Raw genomic sequence first — 22908 nt, forward strand, 5'->3', positions numbered from 1 at the left:
TTTCCAGTGCTGCCAGGTGTCACTGTGCAACTCCAGATATAACTTCTGCTGCCTGGACATGACAACATTGGGCTCTTTGATGTTGCCTGTCACGCTGTCATCAGTTCCTGTTTTTCCATACCTGGCTGATACGGGTCAAGAGTGCCCCTTTGGTTCCCACCAGATTCTTTCAATATTTTGAGCGCTTTCAGCAAGCAACTAAGTCAAATGCTGACTCCTAACATGTCGAGGATCAAACCTTTTGGCAGATATTACCTGCCTGCCCCCTCCCCTCCTCCACAATGTGTGTGTAGGGTCTGGTGCCTGATTATAGTCCTTATGCTTACCATATGTGTACAAGTTCCCTTCCTCCCCTTAGAAAAGGTCCTACTCAGGGATGGTTAGGAGTGTTGACAGCACCTTTTCCTGAATCTTTTTGGAGCCTGTTCCAAGTCAAATAATCTCTGTGAGATTCTTCCATATGGGATGCGTTTTTATAAGAAAAGTATTATTGATTTTCAATATAACAATTGTTTCTCTCTCAAGGTAAACTCAATGTACACACCATTTCGCACATGTTCCCCTTTCCCCCACAGCTCCACAAGTAGGAAAAACAGTGTTGCATTATCTGTTCCTATCAGTCTTAAACTTCTAGATCATGATAGGCCCATCATTTGCTCCAGACTTTCTCATATTTGTGGGGAAACCCGGGTGCTTTATATATTATATATTCTGTCTTTGCGCACCAGTGCATACCTTTCATCCATGCTTCAATGGAAGGAGCATTAGGGTAGTTCCAATGTTTGGCTAAGTCCATTTTGGCCAGCGACGTGCCCAATCACACAATATCCTGTCCTCTTCGTAGTAACCCCATATCCTCCAAAATGCCCAGTATAGTAAGTCTAGGGTTGGTTTCTATATACAGTCCCACCACCCTGGAAAGAGTGGAGAGTATATGTGGCCAATAGTGTTGTATGACAGGACAGGCCCATACTGTGTGGTAGAAACCCCCTTTGTGCTCCAGGCATCTAAGGCATGTAGCAGATTAGCATACCTGGGCCTTCCAGAGACGGAAACTCAGTGAAGATATTTAAACTGAATGAGCCTAAGCCGTGCAGAGATTGCCAATGTGTGGGGTGCCATACAAGTATCCTGCCAGTTCATCTCATCCAGGAGGCTCACTCGCTCCTCCCACTTCCCTTTCACTGATCCCATCAAGTCAGGATAGTGTGTAACCAAGGCTTTGTAGATTTGTGAAATCGCCCCTTCCCGCAGGAACCCATCAGTACTTGCATCTAGAGTGGGCTGTACTCTGGGATATCCCCAGCTCCTCTTGGTACTTGGAAAGAGCATGCCTGAGTTGTAACTACTAAAAGAACTTGGATTTTTGCATGTGGAACTCGAACTGAAGGTTCTGAAATTATTTAATGTGATATCTGTCTCATGCATTTCCCAGGCGCGAGATCCCAATGCGGTCCCACCGTCAGAATTCTTCAAGCTACGCCACACAAACCATCCGGCGGCCCACCCACAGTGGAGTCTCCAGAATAAGCCCATGGTCCCAACCGTTCACTGAAGCACCGGCCTCCACACTTGGAACACACATTAGGTCTGTTCTGGGAGAGGGTCTGGGACTGCCGTACCATAGAGGAAACGTGTTATGTTATCTAGTCCAACTCTGGCTATCTCTCCCTGGTATGCTCGGTCCTCCCAGCCCCCTTGTAACCAGTCATTCACTGTGAGGATGTGTGCAGCCTAGTTATACAGATGGATAATTGTCATGGCGAGTCCCCATTGTACATGGTGCGGACGCATGTACAAAAGGCAACCCTAGGGGACTTACTTGCTTATAGGAACCACCTCCTGAGTACAGCTATAGTGTTAAACCAGGTCTGCAGAATGTGGAGGTGTACAGCCACGGCCCGTGCAGGTAAGAGCGGTGGGGCCGGGAGGGAAGGGGGCGGTATTTTGACAGACGACGATGAGGGAAAATTAATTATTAATTTAATTTTCCCTCGTGTTTGTCTGTCAAATCCCCCCCAAACCCGGCCCCACCACCCCACCTCTCTTACCTGCACGTGCCGCAGCTGGAGGGGGGTGTTTTGAAAGGCACAGAGCAGCTGCAGGAGGATCATCGTCTTAAATAGGGCTAGCCTGTCCATGGGATTAAGGCATGGAGAAGGTTTAGGCTCCAGGTGAGTTCTGGTTCCCAGGTAGGTATTTCGTGATCCTGGGTACCAGATTTAATCTTGTCAATTACCACGCAGGGGGCACAAGAGGGGTTTATCCCAGTTGACCCGTAGATGAGAGGCCGAGCCAAACTACTCAGGATGTGGATCAGTCGAGGTCCCGTCACAGCGGGCTGGGAGAGTAACAGGAAGGCTTTGTCAGCATATAGGGCGATTCTGTCCTCCCTTGCCATTTTTCAGTCAAAGGCACATTGGTCCAGGGGACGGCCCAGTTTTAGCAGGAAAACCAGCGTTGCTAGGTCCATCTCCGAGAGAAATTGTCCTCTGGAGATCACTTCCATGTGCATATCTAAGATGGAATGAAGGATCTCCGGGAGAAACTATCTGATAGAGTCTTCTAGTCACAGATTCCTTACCTTAGAATTATCTCCAGGCGACCGATTGGCTCTGGAAACGTTTTCTTGAGCAGTACCCCCCTATTCCCAGTCAGGCCCCTAAGTTCAACAGATGGATCCTGACCAGCACCAGACATACCAGTTTGATCTTCTGGTGGCACTGGTCATTATGTCGACACTCCCAGCAACATCGGCAGTGCCATCCTCATTCTAATCACCGACACGGAGGTGGAGGGGTGTTGTCTAATGCTGACTCTGGTGCCCACTGGAGCCACACCTTCCAGGCCAGAACCTGAGCCCTACTCCTATAGGTTAGGACCTGGGGAGGATTGGGAGGGGTTGCTGGACACTGAAGAATACCAGCCCCTAGATCCCACCATGGACTGGTGTGGGGATTCAGCGAAGGCCAGTGGACTGGACCCTTCCCCAGATACTGGCATGCATTCTCTCCCTACCATGACTACTGAGGAGGGAGCGTCTTTTGCTATGATGGTAAGAAGGGCAGTTGAGGCCCTGAACCTTAGCCTGCTCTCAATGGCAGTCAAAACTAACCTCTCGACAGAGGTGCTTTAGCCTGGAGTGACCCCCTCAGAACTGCTTCTTCTGTTTATTGATGACCTCACAGATGTCCTGCTTGGGACTTGGTCCAAGGCCAGCACAGGGGCTCTTGTGAACAGGACAATTCCCCACCACCACGCCCCACCCCAGGGTACTCCTAGTTCCTCACACAATGCCCTTCTCTGGAGAACTTGGTTGTCCAAGGCTCTGCTTCCCGTGTAAATCCTGGAGCATTCCCTACCACCCCACTGGATAAGGATTCCAAGAGGCTGGAGACCTTAATCAAGAAAAAAAAAATCCATCATCCTGGTACTGTGGTCCATGAACACTGTGTGCTTATTGGGCCGTTACTCCTATTCGCTGTAGGATTTGGTTGTGCAGGTGCTGCCCATGGTTCCGGAGAAGGTTTGGGGCATACTTTCCCAAGCTGTTGCTGACCGTAGAGATGTAGCTAAGTTCACAATCAGATGTGGACTGGATGCCACCAACGCACTAGGCAGAGCAGTTTCATCGACGGTGGCCTTACTGCGCCTCACCTGGCTGAGAACGACTGACTTTTCACGGGATGTCCAATCATCGCTTATGGGCATGCCATTTGATGGTTTCCATCTCTTTGGAGACAAGTGGACTCCGCTGGAGCACTGCATGGTCAGCAGAGCTATGGCCACGTCCTTGGGCCTTTCCATAGCACTTCAACAACCACAGTTTGCCTTTTGTGGCCACGGAAGGGACTTCCAGCCATGTGTTTTCCAACCCAGCCACCAAGGTGCACACGCTTCCCAGCATCTATGTGGCTGTGGATGGGGTACTTGCCGATCCACCATTCCCCCTGCAGCTGCAGTCACCAAACCCCTTTTATTTGTTCTTGCACTATCATGGGCACACAGTGAGATGCAGGATATGCCATCACCTGCCCCACTGGAGATCTATAACATCAGGCTGCTGGGTTCTTCAAATTGTCTGAAGGAGCTACTCTCTCCCCTTCATGACTGCCTCTCCACCAATGCTACTCACTTGCAATAGGCTGACGGAGTACCATCTCTCCTTGCTCTGCCAGCAAGTGATGGCTGCCTTGACCAAGGGATCCATAAAGAGGGTCCTGAAGCCAGAAGTAGATACTGGTTGTTATTTCTGCTACTTTCTGGTTCCCAAGAAGAACAGAGGCCTTCATCCTATCTTAGACCTGCGCCCTCTCAATTTCTTCCTCAAGAAGGAGAAGTTCAAAATGTTCAAGCCTGCTCAAGTCCTGTCGGACCTGGGAGACTGGATGGCAGCGTTGGACTTTCAGGATGTTGGGCCACAAGCACTTTCTGTTTGCTGTGCTTCCTTTTGGCTTTACCAGCGCCCCTCCGGTGTTCACCAAGTTGATGGCAGGGGTTGCGGAGAGCAGAGGTACCAGTCTTCCCCTATCTCAACAACTGTTGTTGAAGGCGGCCTAGTGGCAGGCTGTTGTCTCACACCTCCAGACTAGGGAAACCTTCTGCATTTGCTGGGGTTCACTATCAACGTGCCCAACTCTCACCTGACTCCCTCTCGTATGCTATTATCCTTCAGAGCTGTTCTGTAAACTGTGCTTTTTCAGGCCTATCCTCCTTAATGGTTAGTCCAGGATATTCAGGCTAGGATGCCAATGTTTCAGGCTTTATCATGGAGTTCAGGGAGACTGACTCTGAGACTGCTGGGCCACATGGCCTTCTGCATCCTGCTTGTGACATATGCCCACTGGCTTATGCTGGCTGCAGTAGGACCTGAAGTTCCACTGGGTGCATCATCAGGGGAATCTCTATGACATGCTCCAGATGTTTGAGGGAACTGCAAAACATCTGTAGTGGTGGTTAACAGACTGCGATTGGGTCAGCAGCAGGCCCAGTTCCCTTCTCCAACCCGATCTGACAGATGCATCACTCATGGAATGGGGCAGCCATCTGGGAGAGGTGGAGGTAAGAGGCCTCTGGTCCCCTGTGGAATACGGACTCCACATCAACCTACTGGAGTTCTGTGTGATCTAGCTGGCATTAAAAACCTTTCTGCCCTCTATCAAAGGAAGGCTAGTGCAGGTGTTCATGGACAACACCACTGCTATGCGGTACTGTAACAAACAGGGCGGGTGGGGTCCTGGATACTCTATCATGAGGCCTTGCATGTCTAGAGAGGGGTGGAACATCAGGGCATTTCCCTCGTGGTTCAACACCTGGTGGGCTTTTTGAATGCCAGGGCAGACAAACTCAGCTGAAGATGCCTAGTGGATCACGAATGGCGTCTCCATCTGGAAGTGATGCAAGTCTCTTTCACACTGTGCAAAAGATTGGTATGGAGGGAAAAATCTTTCAACTTATTTAGTCATAGGGAACATCAAATTACCCTATAAATGGTCTCTGTTCCATTCCAATTTTTTTAACAAATCAAAAAATACACATACCACATGACTTCCTTTGAAAAAATCAATAATTATTTTTAGAATTACACATATATAAACATCTACATAATAAACATTTATAGAAGAAACACACATTTCTAGACATAAACATAAACCAATTTTTTGTTGCCTATACCCACATATTTTACAATCAGTCAGTGTTCGCGCGCTCAATCTAGGAGATACACTGTGAAGTAATCCTCTTTGCACATGAGGTTTTTACACCTCTACAGACATTGACTAAATGTGCCTTGAAATACAATTATGAATCTTGTTTTCAAGTGGATTCCTCCCAACAAAAATGTCGACGCGTTTCAGCCCCCATTCCTTATGGGCTTCATCAGGACAAGGGTAAAGGACCCAACCTAAAGTAATACAAAAATGGACAATTACACAAGCTAAAAACTGTCCTCAAGTAACACAGGATGTGTTGAACCCAAGGCATGCAACAAGTGCCCATCTTATTTAAAGGAACGTGCGTGCAGAGACTGCAACAATATATTGTGCCTGGACACCCCAACGTGGTGCATCCAGAAAGCAAAGATACCCCCAAAAAGTGCATTACAAAACTGGTTCACCCATCCAGCGTGCTGCCATCAACAAACACTATAAATGTGCGACAAATGCGATCAATAAAGCGCACTCACGTGGCCTTAACAAATTCAGGCTCTTGTGTGTGAGTTCCAGGAAAACGGTACCACACTGTGGGAGAATAATATCGCTTCCGTAAAAGGTTGTTCAATCACCTGCAAGGGGGGTGGACAATGTCAAGGAAACTGGAAAGGGGACTCAATTATGGCCACCTCCATACTTCTCTGAGTGCAAGGTAAAAACACTACATACCTCTCGGTTGTTAAGTCTACAACGCACTATGGTGTTCGACCCTGGCGTTCACTCTTTTTCTCTGTAATAATTTCCCTGCTGAAAATCAAGGATGGGACCAAATTAAAAAATATCTGGCACACAGGAACAAGGACAGCCCTAAAAGTGTCAGAATAATCCAACACTCACAGTCTGCTGAAAGCAAGTAGCCGTTCCGGTATTCCTCAGGAGTTTTTGCTCCAACGCGCTACCATCAATGATTAGCGCGGAGCTTAAAAACCGGAAACTAATTGCCGGCGTGGTCACGAGTTGACTACTTAACGAGCTAATCCAAGGAAAATGAAGAAAGACTCAGAGTCTTTTGTATGGGTTGCCATGGTAACCGTCACACGCGGGGCAATGCCAAAATATGAGTAATCCTCGCAGTGTACCCCATAAAAAGCAATACATTTTTTTAATAATAGCAAAACCCTTTCTTTAAATGACGAAAGGGGAAACCAAAGAAAAATGTCGGCAGGGACATAACAAATAAAAAAACACAAAAAAAAAACAATTCCCTGTGTAAATAAATGAGGTCGTCATAGCGACCTGATGGCACAGGGAAATGTCATATTTCCTCATATATGTGAGGAAAATAATCCTCGCGTTGTAGTCCAACGTAGGGGGGGGCAGCCCAAAAAGGGGGGCAAGAGGTTATGGCTCCACCTCTTCCTAGAATCAGGGGTGTGGTATGAAGATGGTAGGGTTATGTCATTGAACACAGAATCAATGAGCCAACTGCTCTTGGATTAAAGACAAACAACCACACAAACGAAAAGTGGTGATGGTGGACCCAATCACTGGGGGACAGTAAACCTCCTTGCACATCTACCGACTAATGGAAACCTTCTTGGAAGCACCCCATGTTACCAACAACCTACGTTCTCAGCACATCCTGTGTTCTTCGGGACTCACAATACATTATTTCACAGTCAAAGACAAACTTGTGTGTCACAATAATATACAAGTATGTACAGAACTACATTTGCCACAGGTATGACGGATGTTCTTGGCTTAATGAGATATATGTGGCACCTAGTTCAGAGATTAAGTAGTACAGTAACTCTCAGATCAGGGCCCAAATTTAATCGAAAGAATAACAAATTGCACTCAAAAACTTAGCCAATAATCCCCTAACAGTAATTAAGCCAGCTGACAAGGGCGGGGGGATTGTCTTATGGGACAGTGATGAGTATGATAAAGACATAATGAAACAACTTAACAACCAAGAACATTACCGTCCTATTACAGACAATCCCACTCCCCACTTGAGAGCCCAAATTTTACATCTTACCACATAGGCTCTAGAAGGAGGGTACATTTGTAAAAAAGAATACGAATATTTGAATACCACCATGCAGAAAACACCCAATATATACGTGCTACCAAAAATACATTAAAATTTCGAACAACCACCAGGTAGGACGATTATTTCTTGCAGTTCTCTCTTAGAACCCTTGGCTAATATATCGATTTCTTTTTAAAACCCTTTGTCACTGAGACAAAGCTATACAACAGAGACACGATGGATTTGATTTCAAAAGTTGAGAATTCAATGTTTGACAGGGATAAACAGTTGTTGGTCTTGTTCGACATTGAAAGCTTATATACGAATATGCCACAAGAGGAAGCCTTAGCAGTCCTAAGCATGGTCTTAGATAAAAGAGCCAGACCACACCAGGTGCCAACAGAATTTATAGCTGCCCTAGCCAGAATATGTCTCAAAAATAATTTCTCTGCATTCAAAGATGACCTGTATTTACAGGTCAAGGGCGTGGCGATTGGGTGTTGCTTCCCCCCGAAATAGCTAATCTTGTAATGGATTGCTTTGAGACCCAATACATCTTTCATGAGTCTAACCCCTTTAAATCACATGCTGCACAGTGGGTGCGGTTTATAGATGATATTTTGATGGTGTGGAACGGAGATCAGGAGTCATTAGAACAGTTTAATCTATGGTTGAACTCACGTACACGATCTGAGGTTTACCAAAACATTCAGTAATGAAAAGATGCATTTATTAGATATATGGATGGCCGATAGTGATGGTAAACTAGAGGTAAGCTTGTACACTAAGCCGACGGATCGTAACACGCTTCTGCATTATACAAGCGGACATCCTAGAAATCTAAAAGAGAACTTGCCCTACGGGCAGTTCTTAAGAATAACCCAGAATTGTACCAATTAAGCTGATTACTTTAACAATGCAGACATCCTCCTACATAAGTTAGTTGAGAGAGGCTACCCGAAGAAATTGGTCAGAACAGCACTTAAATGTGCCTGGTTCACACCACGGAAAGATCTTTAGACTCCTGAGACTAAACCTGACTCAAATCCACTGACTTGCGTACTAACATACAACCCCAAGGCCAATAAAATTAAGCAAATTATACGGCGGAATTGGAGGTTGGTGCATCACTTAAACATCCCAAAGCCCCCTTTTGCTTTCCGTAAAGGAACAAATCTACGCCAGCATCTAGTAAGGGCATCACGTACCCAGCAACCCAAGAAAGACTTGAGAAGTATGATGGGCCTCTCGCCCCTGGTAGGGCACTTTAGGTGCAATAATTGTGCCGCTTGCCCACAGACGACTGATTCAAAATTTGTAATGCTTAATAACAAAAAACATATACAAGGCTGTTTTTCTAATTGTAACACAAAAAACGTGGTTTATTGTCTCACATGCCCATGTGGTAAGACTTACATTGGGCAGACGCCGCAAGCAGTGAAAATGCGGGTGTTACAACATAAATCAAGAATACGATGCAAGACGCAGTGCGCATATTTAGTACAACATTTTGTACAATGTGACCATAATGAAAACTATATAAGTTGGTCTGTTCTTCTGGTGGTGAAATCAAACAATAAAGCAAGTCTACAAATGAACTTAAATAGACTTGAAGCCTGCATGATTTAAAAATACCAAACAGCGGTGAATGGCCTCAATGATCGCAATGAATTTCGGGCCCTGATCTGAGAGTTACTATACTACTTAATCTCTGAACTAGATGCCACATATATCTCATTAAGCCGAAAACATCTGTCATACCTGTGGCATATGTAGTTCTGTACATACTTGTATATTATTGTGACACACGAGTTTGTCTTTGACTGAAATATTGTATTGTGAGTCCCGAAGAACACAGGTTGTGCTGAGAAGGTAGGTTGTTGATAACATGGGGTGCTTCCAAAAAGGTTTCCATTAGTCGGTAGATGTGCAAGGAGGTTTACTGTCCCCCAGTGATTGGGTCCACCATCGCCACTTTTCGTTTGTGTGGTTGTTTGTCTTTTATCCAAGAGCAGTTGGCTCATTGATTCTGTGTTCAATGACATAACCCTCCCATCTTCATACCACACCCTTGATTCTAGGAAGAGGTGGAGCCATAACCTCTTGTCCCCTCTTTTTGGGCTGCCCCCCTACTTTGGACTACATTGCGAGGATTATTTTCCTCACATATATGAGAAAATCTGACATTTCCCTGTGCCATCAGATCGCTATGACGACCTCATTTATTTACCCCGGGATTTGTTTTTTTTAATTTTTATTATTTGTTATGGCCCTGGCGACATTTTCTTTAGGTTCCCCTTTCTTCATTTAAAGAAAGGGTTTTGTTATTATTAACATTTTTTATTGCTTTTTATGTGGTACACCGCAAGCATTGCTCATATTTTGGCATTGCTTTGCTTGTGAAGGTTACCATGGCGACCCATACATAAGACTCCGTGAGTCTTTCCTCATTTTCCTTGGATTCGCTCGTTATGTTGTCAACTCATGACCATGCCGGCATTTAGTTACCGTTTTTAAAGCTCCGCGCTAATCATTGACGGCAGCGCGTCGGGGCACGAACTCTTGAGGAATACCGGAGCAGCTACTTGTTTTCAGCAGACGGTGAGTGTTGGATCATTCTGACAGTTTTAGGGCTGTCCTTGTTCCTGTGTGCCAGATGTTTTTTTAATTTGGTCCCATCCTTGATTTTCAGCAGGGAAATCATTACGGAGGTAAAGCGTGAACGCCAGGGTCGGACACCGTAGTGTGTTGTAGACTTAACAACCAAGAGGTATGTTGTGTTTTTTTTTTACCTTGCACTAAGTGAAGTGTGGAGGTGGCCATATATGAGTCCCCTTTCCAGTTTCCTTGACATTGTTCACCCCCCTTGCAAGTGACTGAACAACCTTTTACGGAAGCGATAGTATTCTCCGCCGGTGGGGTACCATTTTCCTGGAACTCACACACAAGAGCCTGAATTTGCCAAGGCCACGTGAGTGCGCTTTATTGATCGCATTTGTCGCACTTTTATAGTGTTTGTTGATGGCAACACGCTGGATGGGTGAACCAGTTTTGTAATGCACTTTTTGGGGGTATCTTTGCTTTCCGGATGCGCCACGTTGGGGTGTCCAGGCACAATATATTGTTGCAGTCTCTGCACGCACGTTCCTTTAAATAAGATGGGCACTTGTTGCATGCCTTGGGTTCAACACATCCTGTGTTACTTAGAGGAAAGATTTTAGCTTGTGTAATTGTCTATTTTTGGATTACTTTAGGTTGGTTCCTTTACCCTTGTCCTGATGAAGCCCAGAAGGAATGGGGGCTGAAACGCAGCAACAGTTTTGTTGGGAGAAATCAACTTGAAAACAAGATTAATAATTATATTTCAAGGCACATTTAGTAAATGTCTGTAGAGGTGTAAAAATCTCATGTGCAAAGAGGATTAACTCACAATGTATCGCCTAGATTGAGTGCGCCAACACTGACTGATTGTAAAATAGGCAGCAAAAAATTGGTTTATGTTTATGTCTAGAAATGTGTTTTTTTCTATAAATGTGTGTTATGTAGATGTTTATATATGTGTAATTCTAAAAATAATTATTGATTTTTTCAAAGGAAGTTATTGTGGTATGTGTATTTTTTGAATTGTTAAAAAAATTGGAATGGGCAGAGACCATTTATAGGGTAATTTGGTGTTCCCTATGAATAAATAGGTTGATAGATTTTTTTCCTCCATACCAATCTTTTTCACAATGTGTAGTTTTCTTGCCCAGGTACAGGAGGGTGATATGGACAAACCCCATAGATTTTGTAGCAAAGTCTCTTTCAGCACTGGGGAGAGCCTTGGTTAGATCTGTTCACCACCACCGAGAACATGCAATGTCAGCAATATTGCACACTGGAGTTTCCAGGCGGCTCTCGCTAGGAAACACCTTTTGTCTCCAGTGGAGCTCAGGCCTCCTGTAGGCCTTTCCACCCATACCACTCGTGCCCAGAGTTTTAAAGAGATCAGAAATGATCGGGCTCAAGTAATCCTTGTGGCTCCAGACAGGGCTTGGAGAGTTTGGTATCCTGAGCTGTTGAGCATAGCCATTGGTCCTCCAATCAGGCTGGGTCTACTTGCCTTCTTGTGTGGGGATTGAGCAGTGACAGTTGACAGCTTTCGCCTGAAGTCTGCACTGTTATCTTGGCAGCCAGACTTCTCTACCCCAAGACTGTTGGGGCAAGTTTGTAGCATGGTGTGCTGGGAAACAGGTTTGACCCTCTTTCTGCTTACCTCTCTCAGGTCCTTTTCTTTATCCTTTTTCTTGCCCAGCAGGGCTCTGCTCAGGGCACCCTGAGGGCTTTCTTTCTGCCATCTCAGCCTTTCTACAGTTGCCTGATCAGCCACCCATCTTCAAATCCTCTGTTGTACATAGGTTCTTGAAAGGTTTGCAACACATTTCCACCTTCACCTTATCATCAGTGGGACCTTAATCTAGTCTTGAATTTTCTGATGCTCACTCTCTTTAAGCTGTTGCACAGTTGTCGTCTCTGGCTCCTTACCATCAAGACGGCATTCCTTGTAGTGATAACATATCCCTGGAGGGTAACTGAGCTTCAGGCTTTGTCATCCAAGCCTCTTTACCTGAACATCTACCTAGACAAGCTGGTTCTTTGCACTAGAGCTTCCTTTCTGCCGAAAATTATCACTTCTTTCCATGTAGACCAGACCATCACCATCCCTACTTTTTACACTCACACGCCACATCTCTCTAAGGAAGAGATGCGACTTTACTGACTGGATACAAAAAGAATATTTTCATTCTACCTTGACCGCAGAAAAGAGTTCCGGGTGGACAATCAAGTCTTCCCGGTCTATGTCGCAACAAAAGGGGAAAGGCCATGCAGAAGCGGACCATCTCCTAATGGATCGTGCTCTGCATTAAGATCTGCTATGCACTGGCCAAGAAGCAACCCCCTGAAGGTTTGCATGCTCATTCGACCAGAGCGAAGGCTTTGACCACCACTGAGTTCCGGTCCTGGATATCTGCCAGGCAGCAATGTGAGCTTCTCTATACAAATTCACAAAGCATTACTGCCTGGACAGTCAGGTCCGTCGGGACAGACACTTTGCTAGTTCGATCCTCCGGGACTTTCTACTGTAAATCAGTTTGGCAGACCCACCTCTGGTTGTACTAAAGTTAGTATGACTTTGGTATCTATTCTAAAGTAAGGAATCTGCAGCTAGAAGTTTCTAGCAGATAAACAAGTTAGTAACATTCGGTAAGACCTTATCTGGTAGAGACACTATCTAGCTGCAAATTCCTTACTGATGCACCCATCCTCCCCACTCTGTGAATGGATTTCTAAGGACAGGGCTTTCCCGTTTCAGGGCCCTAGTGTTCAGCACCAGTGGTCAGTGTTCTTCTTGTCTTGGACTCCTGACGTGGAAAGCCATGAAAAGAAACGGACACACCGCACACATCACTTCCGGCACGGGAAATGCCGACGATGCCACATGGAGCCGAACCATGCCACTTACCAGCGTGAAGGGGTACTGCTCACGCAAAAGATTACAGATCCAGTCTGATGCCTGGAGATAATTGTAAGGTAAGGAATCTGCAGATAGATAGAATCTCTACAAGATAAGGCGTTACCAAAGTTTAGGAACTTGTTCTACGGTAATATTCAATCGGAAAAGCATCTGGTCCTGGGGTTTTCCAAGGTTTAGGTCTCAGAATGCCTTACCCACTTCCTCCAGGTTTAATTGCTGCTGTAGATCATCTTTGTCAGCTGCTGGCAGCCGAGGTAGCGGGACTTTGATCTCACATGTTGGGCAGGTGTGTTCCACATATAAAGTCTCATAGTATTGTGCAAAGATAGATGCGATCTCTGCAGACATCTCCACCAACACACCATTTCCATTGGTCACTCTGAGCACCGCCCTGGTCTCTTTGTCTTTTGTGGCTAGCCAGTAAAGGAGGTTACCTAATTTGTCCCCAACGCCATTCATAGATGCACTGCGGGACATAACTGGTACAGGGAGGTCTATATAGAATGAGTTTTACTTTGGGACTCATTCATAAGATGAGGAATCTGTGGGAAGAAGTATCCATCAGAAGAACAAGTTTCCTTCTGTAACACTTTTTCTGATGGATACTCTACCTCACAGATATCCTTCTACCATCCCTCTTCTCCTTGTGACATAGTGCTGATGTGTAATAAGATCCCATGTTTTTTTTATGTGGAGTTCTGTTACCAAATGTGTTACCAGCATTTCTGTCCTTGTGTGTGTTCTCTTCCACAACCTTCAGTTGGGCATGGGAAAAGTAAAGAAACTGATGCTTGCATGTCAGGTGGTCTCATACATAGCTGGTGTATTCCACTCATGTGTGGTAGAATCTGCAACTGATGGCACTGGGCAGATTCTGTTTTTAAGAGTTTCCATAACAGGTCTGATCCCTGGAATATTCATAAGAAGATGAATCTACAAGCAGATGGAGTACTCACCAGAAAAAGCATTACGGGAGGTTAAGTAACCTTTTTTTTAACCCTTTGCATTTAGAGTGAGAATCAGTTCACTAACACCCTCAAGATCTTCATATAGAACTAACACAATCTTGAGGAATGTTGCTTAAATGATCTCAGTGATATGCTTAACCTGTTAAACAATCTTCTGGAAGGTATTATTCAATTTAGTTTGATAGAAGCCCACAAAACATGTAGAATAATTAAACTTGTGGCAAATGCCTTAAGATGACCTAATTGACAAAGTCACATTCTAAAACTTTCTCATGTCTCTGCCTGCAAGTTTTTTAAAGCCAGAACAAAAAGAAACAATTACACCTCTTAAGTGCTTTGCAGAGGGGTTTAATTATTTATTCTATAGGAAAAATTATACAGCACACCAAGGCAGTAATAAATCTAAGCTATAAGGAATTATTAAAATATATCAGTTAACACAGCTTGTAACTGTTAAGGAACGTATGAGGATTGGTTTGGAGGGCCCAAGGTCATCCATAGGTTAATGGGCCTCCATTATATCAAATTAGTTTATTTACTACTGTCGTCCAGTGGTCCCCGAGCTAATTTTGAAATTAGTGCCAGTGATATTAAATCAATTGATACCATTTCCAAGATGCAATTACTACATTTAGTAAATCCAGTTTTGTCACACATAGGGCCCGATTCCGATCCGGGATGTAAAACGTACCGACCGACACGTACCGGGGCTGGAGTCCGAGCCACACATACACGCTCCATACGACCGTACGAGTATGATGCCAGGCGTGTGATTTCCAAACGAGTCCCACGGAGCGCAATCTGCACGCCCGAGCCGCATGGTAAACAGTGACCTGCCCGTAAAGGGAGCGCGAAATGTACCGACCGGCTCAGACCCGGACTGGACAGGAATGACACATACACGCTCCGTACGAGCGTACGAGTACGATGCAATGCGTGCAAAAGCAAAACGACTCACACGGAGCACAATCCGGAAGAACAAGACGTACGGGAAACAGTGACTACCATTGTAAACAAACAGTGACTACCATTGTAAACATCCCGTTGCCACCAACGCGTACGCAAACGCTGCAACACAGCACATTGTGAGTGAGACAGACTCGGAGTACCTCCCGATTGCCCCTGTCCGCGTCATTCACAGTCAACTGAACGTCTCCATCATGCACAACAAAACCCACGTTTAAATCCAGAGAAAAAGAATCAAACAAGCAATGTCCAAATCAATAAAGAAATAAGAAAAAAAAATCATGAATAATCATACACCCACAACTCCACCTACATTAAGGCCCAAATCCACTACTATGATCCTTTGACATTTTCAAACACATCACAGCAGAGAAGACAACTACACTGCACTCTGAGCCCCACCCACAACTCACTCCCCACACAACATCCACACCATTATCACATCCTAAACACACTCACAACAAGCAAGAGAAACTGACACCCACTCACCCTCACTTACACCCTCACACACACACACATCAATCTCCACAACCACCCAGCACCATGCCCCCAAAGAAAAATCCAAAGTTCACAGATAGTGAGTTGGAAGTATTGGTTGATGAAATACTCCGAGTAGAGCCACATCTATTTGGAACCTTGGTCCACCAGACCCCCATGTCATAGAAAACAAAGATGTGGGAGAGGATCGTCGACAAGGTGAACGCACAAGAATCTTGCCTGTGCACAAAGGATGACATCCACAACAGGTACTACGATGTATGAAGGAGGGTCAAGAAGCTCGTGGCCAGAGAGCACGCCTTGAGCCAGCGTACTGGCAGTGGCCCTCCTGCAAAACCAACATACTTCACGTCCTGGGAGGAGAAAGTGCGGGCCATACTCCCACCGGAGGGCATCCATGGATTGACAGGAATACCAGAGCCTGGTGAGTACCCAACCAATCTAGTCAACATTGTTTGGCCCCACACACACATCACTGCCAAGGGGAAATTGAAAATAAGTAGTGTTAGCAAAGCCAAATTAAGCCTGAACAAAAGTTATTCAGTGATGTGTATGTCAGTTACAGAAAGGCAATAGCTGCTATCTCCGAGTAATATAGCACTAGGTCATAACATGTAAACACCTAACAACAAATACAGCAATGCATTGGTACTACACACCAACAAACACTGTCAGCCATCTTGCCAAACCTGTTACACCACCTCCCAGGGAAGCTGAGTCACAGGAAGGAAGGTCGGGAATGCTGGAAGGGTGGGTGTATCCAAAAGCCTGATGGGAGTTGTAGTCACAGACACCAGCTCCCCTCCCACATGGTCCATCAAGCCCACCATGAACCATGTCCTCCTCACAGGGAGGGAAAAGTACTGACAATATGGCTGACACTGAGCCCTGCTATGGGGAGCACAAGGGCCTGGTGGGAGTTGTGCACCAACATACACCAGGACTCCACTGTCAACCATCTTACCCGCACAGTTACACCACCTCCCAGGGAAGCTGAGTCACAGGAAGGAAGGTCGGGAATGCTGGGAGGGTGGGTGTATCCAAAAGCATGATGGGAGTTGTAGTCACAGACACCAGACCCCCTCCCACATGGTCCATCAAGCTCACCCTGAACCATGTCCACCTCACAGGGAGTGGAAAAGTACTGACAATATGGCTGACACTGGGCCCTGCTATGGGGAGCACAAGGGCCTGGTGGGAGTTGTGCACCAACATACACCAGGACTCCACTGTCAACCATCTTACCCGCACAGTTACACCACCTCCCAGGGAAGCTGAGTCACAGGAAGGAAGGTCGGGAATGCTGGGAGGGTGGGTGTATCCAAAAGCATGATGGGAGTTGTAGTCACATACACCAGACCCCCTCCCACATGGTCCATCAAGCTCACCCTGAACCATGTCCACCTCACAGGGAGTGGAAAAGTACTGACAATATGGCTGACACTGGGCCCTGCTATGGGGAGCACAAGGGCCTGGTGGGGGATGTGCACCAACATACACCAGAACTCCACTGTCAGCCATCTTGCTAGCACAGTTACACCACCTCCCAGGGAAGCTGAGTCACAGGAAGGAAGGTCAGGAATGTTGGGAGGGTGGGTGTATCCAAAAGCCTGATGGGAGATGTAGTCACAGACTCCAGACCTCTTCCCACATGGTCCATCAAGCCCACCCTGAACCATGTCCACCTCACAGGGAGTGGAAAAGTACTGCCAATATGGCTGACACTGGGCCCTGCTATGGGGAGCACAAGGGCCTGATGGGTTGTGCACCAACATACACCAGGACTCCACTGTCAGCCATCTTGCCAGCACAGTTACACCACCTCCCAGGGAAGCTGAGTCACAGAAAGGAAGGTCGGGAGTGCTGGGAGGGGCGGTGTATCCAAAAGCATGATGGGAGATGTAGTCACAGACACCAGACCCACTCCCATATGGTCCATCAAGCCCGCCCTGAACCATGTCCACCTCACAGGGAGTGGAAAAGTGCTGATAATATGACTGACACTGGGCCCTGCTATGGGGAGCACACAGGCCTGGTGGGGGTTGTGCACCAACATACACCAGGACTCCACTGTCAGCATCTTACCAGCACAGTTACACCACCTCCCAGGGAAGCTGAGTCACAGGAAGGAAGGTCGGGAATGCTGGGAGGGTGGGTGTATCCAAAAGTGTGATGGGAGTTGTAGTCACAGACACCAGACCCCCCTCCCACATGGTCCATCAAGCCCACCCTGAACCATGTCCACCTCACAGGGAGTGAAAAAGTACTGACAATATGGCTGACACTGGGCCCTGGTATGGGGAGCACAAGGGCCTGGTGGGGGTTGTGCATCAACATACACCAGGACTCAACTGCCTGACATCCAGAACTTTAACTAGGACTCCCTGCAATGGAAGCAACTTACAGGGGGGATTTGCTGGCCTTTGTGGGAGAAGGTGGGCCTGCAAGTACACCAAATACCAGCAATCCCACAAATACACACACCTTCACAGCAGGAACAAGTACACCCCTTGGGACCACTCACACAAAACGTAAATGCCCTGGCAAGATGCATGACACATGGGCCAGATGTATGAATTGGCTGCAAGTCCCACCTATGCACTTGCCCCCTCAAAACACTTCACACTGACAGCCATTGCAACTGTATGTATCCTCTCACTGTCTGGGCCGTGCAGTGTGGCAGGGGTGCCCCCCGTCCTGGCTGTGAAGGTTTGTGCCTTCTGACAATTGGGGAGGTGCACACAGAACACATACCAAAACCCACAACCCAAATCACGTACACACCATTCACAGGTGACACATAACAGTGAATGGAATGGCCACAGTAACATAGCTGACACCGTAGCATGGTGTCATTTACACAAGGCACTGTGGTGATCTGCATTCCACTTCTACATCGTGCAGCGTTGATTGCATCCCTCACACAACACGCCACTCATTGTCATTTTCACTTGTAACACAAGGAGTAACCTGGACTGGGTAGGAGTAGGCATACAACTCAAAGCAGCATAAGTCAAACACACAAACCCCTGGGCCTCACTCTCATGAGCATGGGAAATCCTGCGATCTGCCGTGGTCAATCCCCCTTACCATGGATGAGGCTGACCACATAAATGACATTATCACGCACAGAACTCTGCCCCAACATCATTAGCTACGGACAACACCATCAAATATGTGAAATAGGGACACACACAACACAATAGTATTTCCACAGTGAATGCAGACACACCGTACTGTGACTGTTGTTCAGACACAACAATGTTACTCACAAATACAAGCACACATGCCAGCACACATCGTCCAAACGTGTGACACATCGCAAGCTGGAAGTGCATGTATGTCATTGTTAAAGTACTAATGTTGAGAGGAGGGACACACCTGTGTCAGGCACATGAGGGCACATGAGTATCAATGCCCATGTACAGTCAAACAATCATGATATGAGATATCCATGCACACAGCTCTTTGTGCCCATCAAAATGCTCAAGCATCAAATGACATTGTGCTAAACCAAAATAGACACCTGTCTCTGACAATGTAGGACAATGCAATGTACATACACTCTTCATGACGTGCAGTGGCAACTGTGATGTGTGTGAATCGTTGATGTGTGCAGAAACATTACATACATTGTGTGTCTCTTTCACCCACAGGGGATGCTGGGGACACAGCAAGACCAGAAGAGGAATCCCAGTCACACACTCTGGATGTGCCAGAGCTCCCCGGTGTGGATGCCTCCATGTCCTCTTCGGACGAGGATGAACGACCTGGCACCTCCGGTGTGGCTTTGCTTCCAGCCCCAGCAGCTGCAACATCAGCACACCCTGCCACCACTCCTGGACCATCTGCAAGCACTTCAATCCCCCTTGCCAACACAGACAGACCAAGGCAACAGGACAACAACGGCACAGGTACACAGGGCAGCCAGGAGCTGATGGACATCAACACCAGTGCCAACACAGACAGGGCCAAGGGTTTCCTGTGCCTGCCAGGACAGGTCTTCCCCGTGTGGGCAGGGGTGGTGTGAGGGTGGTCAGGGCAAGGTCACGGCCTGCAGATGGGGCTGGACTGCAGGGAGATCCGCAGTTGGGACGCATCATAGATGCATACCAGGAAAGCACAGGAGGATTTGGCCAGGTTGTGGGGATCCTCAGGGACATGCAACAACAGCAGGCTGCACATCATGCCAGAATGGACTCTCACATGTCCTTGGTGGAACAACACATGACACGGATGGACAAATCAAATGACCTTACGGCGGTGCATAGGGACATACTGACATGCCTCTGCCAGATAGCCAACAACATGACCACACCACATCACCAACTGCCACAGGGAGGGAGTTGGACTCTAGCGGAGAGTCCCCTGCACCGCAGCAGCCTGCACATGAGTGTCCCCCTAAGAAGAAGAGAGGGGTCGTCGGAAGAAGGACAAGTAAGGGGCAGGTGGCCATGCATACCCACCAGGTTATGACTACCTGTTCTAGACATCATCCAATGTGTGCAAAGCGTTCACCTTGTTGACTGTTTCTAAACTCCCACACATGTGATGGCGGATCTACGTTGGACCAATGTTCCAAAGGACTGTGGACTTTCCTCTAGAAATGTCATCAATCAACACTTCCAACTGCGCTGTGAGATTTTGATTCCTATTGCACTGTACAGCACGTCCAATTACGTATAACTTTCCAACACATGCATGTAAATAAATTCGCTACAATACAATACATGCGTCTGTTTTGACTGAAACTTGGTTTGTGTCATTGAGAGGATGAACTGTGTAAAGATGTCTGTGCATGGAAACTACTACAGCTATGTGAACACAGTAATGTGAGTCATGGTGATGTGACACATGTGAGGTAGACACCCCACTACGTCAACACAACACATATTTACCATGCCCATCTAACTCATCGTCCCAACACATGTGAACAGAGAATGCAGTGTGATGCATGTACACAACACCCATCCTGAGTCTGTGGCAAGGTGCCCACAGGTAGAGCATGCAAATAAATGTTGGATGTGTGGACACAGACAAAGCACACTCCAAAGTGATGCATAGTTTTATTACACCAGCAAACGTCTTAAGTCATCAACAGATGGGAGGTAACCTCACGTGACAGTAAGCACAAAGTAAGCCACTGTTAAACCATATTAGTCCAGTGGTGTGTGGCACACCATGGTTAGGACAACGGCAGACTGCAGTCTGCACCAGGAATCTGTGATTTGGGGGGTCACACGTGACCAAACACCAGCCATAGGACACTGTGGAGCACAGACATACAACACCATTAGAATCACTGAATGATAGCATACATCTACAATACACATGCCAGTCACTAAGCTCAAGATACCTGGACACAACGCATTTACAATCGCAGCATTGTTTGGTAGTACATACTCAATAGTAGGACACATTACTGCAAGCAGTCTGTCAATGAGCACACAGGCACACTTAAGCAGCAACATTGCAAAACCTACACATATCAGCCAATTACAAAACATAGGCAGCATATCACTGTATACTCACTATCATGTGAAGAAGTTGATGAGCTTTGTTCGTTCATCCCCCTCACCCTCATTATCACTGGCAACATGTCCCAGAGTAGGATTCTCCATGGCAGGCGGCTGTTGGTCATCATCATCCAGGATGAGAGGCAACTCCTTCCTCACTACCAGGTTGTGTAGCATGCAGCACACAATAACGATTTTGGACACCTTGTCAGGGGCATATTGGAGGGCACCTCTGGTCTTGTCCAGGCAGCGGAATCTTGTTTTCAGTAGGCCAAATGTCCGCTTTATCACTCTCCTGGTACGCCCATGTGCCTCATTATAACGGATCTCCGCAGGTGTAACAGGGTTCCTGAGGGGGGTCAGCAACCACGGCATGTTTGGGTATCCAGAGTCACCTACATACAAACAGACAAACATTCAATGGGTTGGAGAAGTGGGTGAATCTCTAAAGTTTCAAAAAACACAAGGGAAACAGATATTACACACCAACAAGCCAGGCACGCTGGTTCGGCAGCTGTGTCATCATGTTTGGTATCTGACTCACCCGCATGATGTAAGCATTGTGCGCAGAACCAGGGAAACATGCACACACATGTTAGAGGGTCATGTCTGGCAGACATACCACCAGGGCATTAATAGAGTGGAAATGTTTCCGGTTCCGGTATGTCTGCTCATGTGCCTGTGGTGGCACCAAAGCAACATGTGTGCCATCTATGGAGCCTAAACCAAAGGGGATGATGAACGGAGTGTTGAACATTGCAAGCACTCACCCCCAGTCAACTGATCTGGGTTTAATCCATCATAATTCTTTAGCTCACTCCGCCACCCCAGTTCAGACATGGCCATATGCAAATCAGTCTGACCCTGTGCCTCATGGGAACAGTCCAGCCCGAACAGCCAACCCATGTCTTCCCTGGACCGGAAACAAGCATCCTGGGACCGGTTTCTGGCAAATCAGCCGTCATCAGCCAGGCTAGCTTGAATCCAGTGGCAAAGTGAGCAGGGGACCCACGTCTGGGCATACCCTGCCAACTTAGGGCGAACAAAGAAAAACCAAAGGGGATGATGGACGGAGTGTTGAACATTGCAAGTGCTCACCCCCAGTCAACTGATCTGGGTTTAATCCATCATCATTCTTTAGCTCACTCAGCCACCCCAGTTCAGACATGGCCATATGCAAATCAGTCTGACCCTGTGCCTCATGGAGCCTATGACATGTGGCATTCTTCCCAAGGCATAAAAGTCACTCTTAATTGCAGTGAATTGTCCTGGGTTTGGGAATTGGATGTACCGGTTCAGGAATAACAACATTGCCGCCAATACATCGCGAAGCGCACAACTGAACATGGTCTGTGACATCCCCCCAGCACCAGCCACAGTGTATTGGAAGGTACTGATGGCAAAGAAGTGTAGGGCTGCCATCAAATTCGCCTTCACCTGCCAACTGTTCCGGTAAATCCTCAATTATTGGCCTGGTGAGGCGGTACCGCAGGGTGCAGTCACGTTCATACATGGTTGCAAGGTCTGGGAACGGTCTATGGACAGCTTGTCTCCTGCAGCACATAGGTGAGCAAAGAAAGTGTGTCAGTGACCCTACATATGTGGCAATGACCATGCACAATATCACATGCAACTTCAGAACAAGACACAATAACGTGTTGTGTGGGCTGTTGGGCACGGACAACAATGTCAGCTATGTGCCCCTTATATGACATCTCAGCTCTATATGTTCACACAACAAGTGCTAAGCTGTGCTGTG

General features: G+C 46.8%; 1 protein-coding gene and 2 long non-coding RNA genes across 8 annotated transcripts in view; 2 read left to right on the forward strand and 1 right to left on the reverse strand.

Annotated features, from left to right (window-relative positions):
• Nucleotides 1-6668, reverse strand: part of LOC146870510 (uncharacterized) — a 151347-nt gene extending 144679 nt beyond the window's left edge. The window contains exons 1-3 of one of the 3 annotated variants that reach the window (XR_014978297.1): nucleotides 6549-6668; nucleotides 6381-6458; nucleotides 6185-6283 (exon numbers count right to left, since the gene is read on the reverse strand). This is a non-coding gene — a long non-coding RNA (uncharacterized LOC146870510). The remainder of the gene's footprint in view (nucleotides 1-6184; nucleotides 6284-6380; nucleotides 6459-6548) is intronic. The other 2 variants (XR_014978296.1, XR_014978298.1) reach the window with 2 other exon arrangements.
• Nucleotides 1-22908, forward strand: part of LOC146870509 (leucine-rich repeat-containing protein 37B-like) — a 1537525-nt gene that overhangs the window by 1255394 nt on the left and 259223 nt on the right. The gene's annotated exons all lie outside the window — the stretch shown is intronic.
• On the forward strand, nucleotides 10171-20199 carry LOC146870511 (uncharacterized). Its single transcript, XR_014959404.1, has 3 exons — nucleotides 10171-10287; nucleotides 10379-10456; nucleotides 19290-20199. It is a non-coding gene; the product is annotated as an uncharacterized LOC146870511 (long non-coding RNA).

Source organism: Triturus cristatus, chromosome 1_1 (genome assembly GCF_964204655.1).
Source record: "Triturus cristatus chromosome 1_1, aTriCri1.1, whole genome shotgun sequence".
In the NCBI taxonomy this organism is placed as follows: domain Eukaryota; kingdom Metazoa; phylum Chordata; class Amphibia; order Caudata; family Salamandridae; genus Triturus; species Triturus cristatus.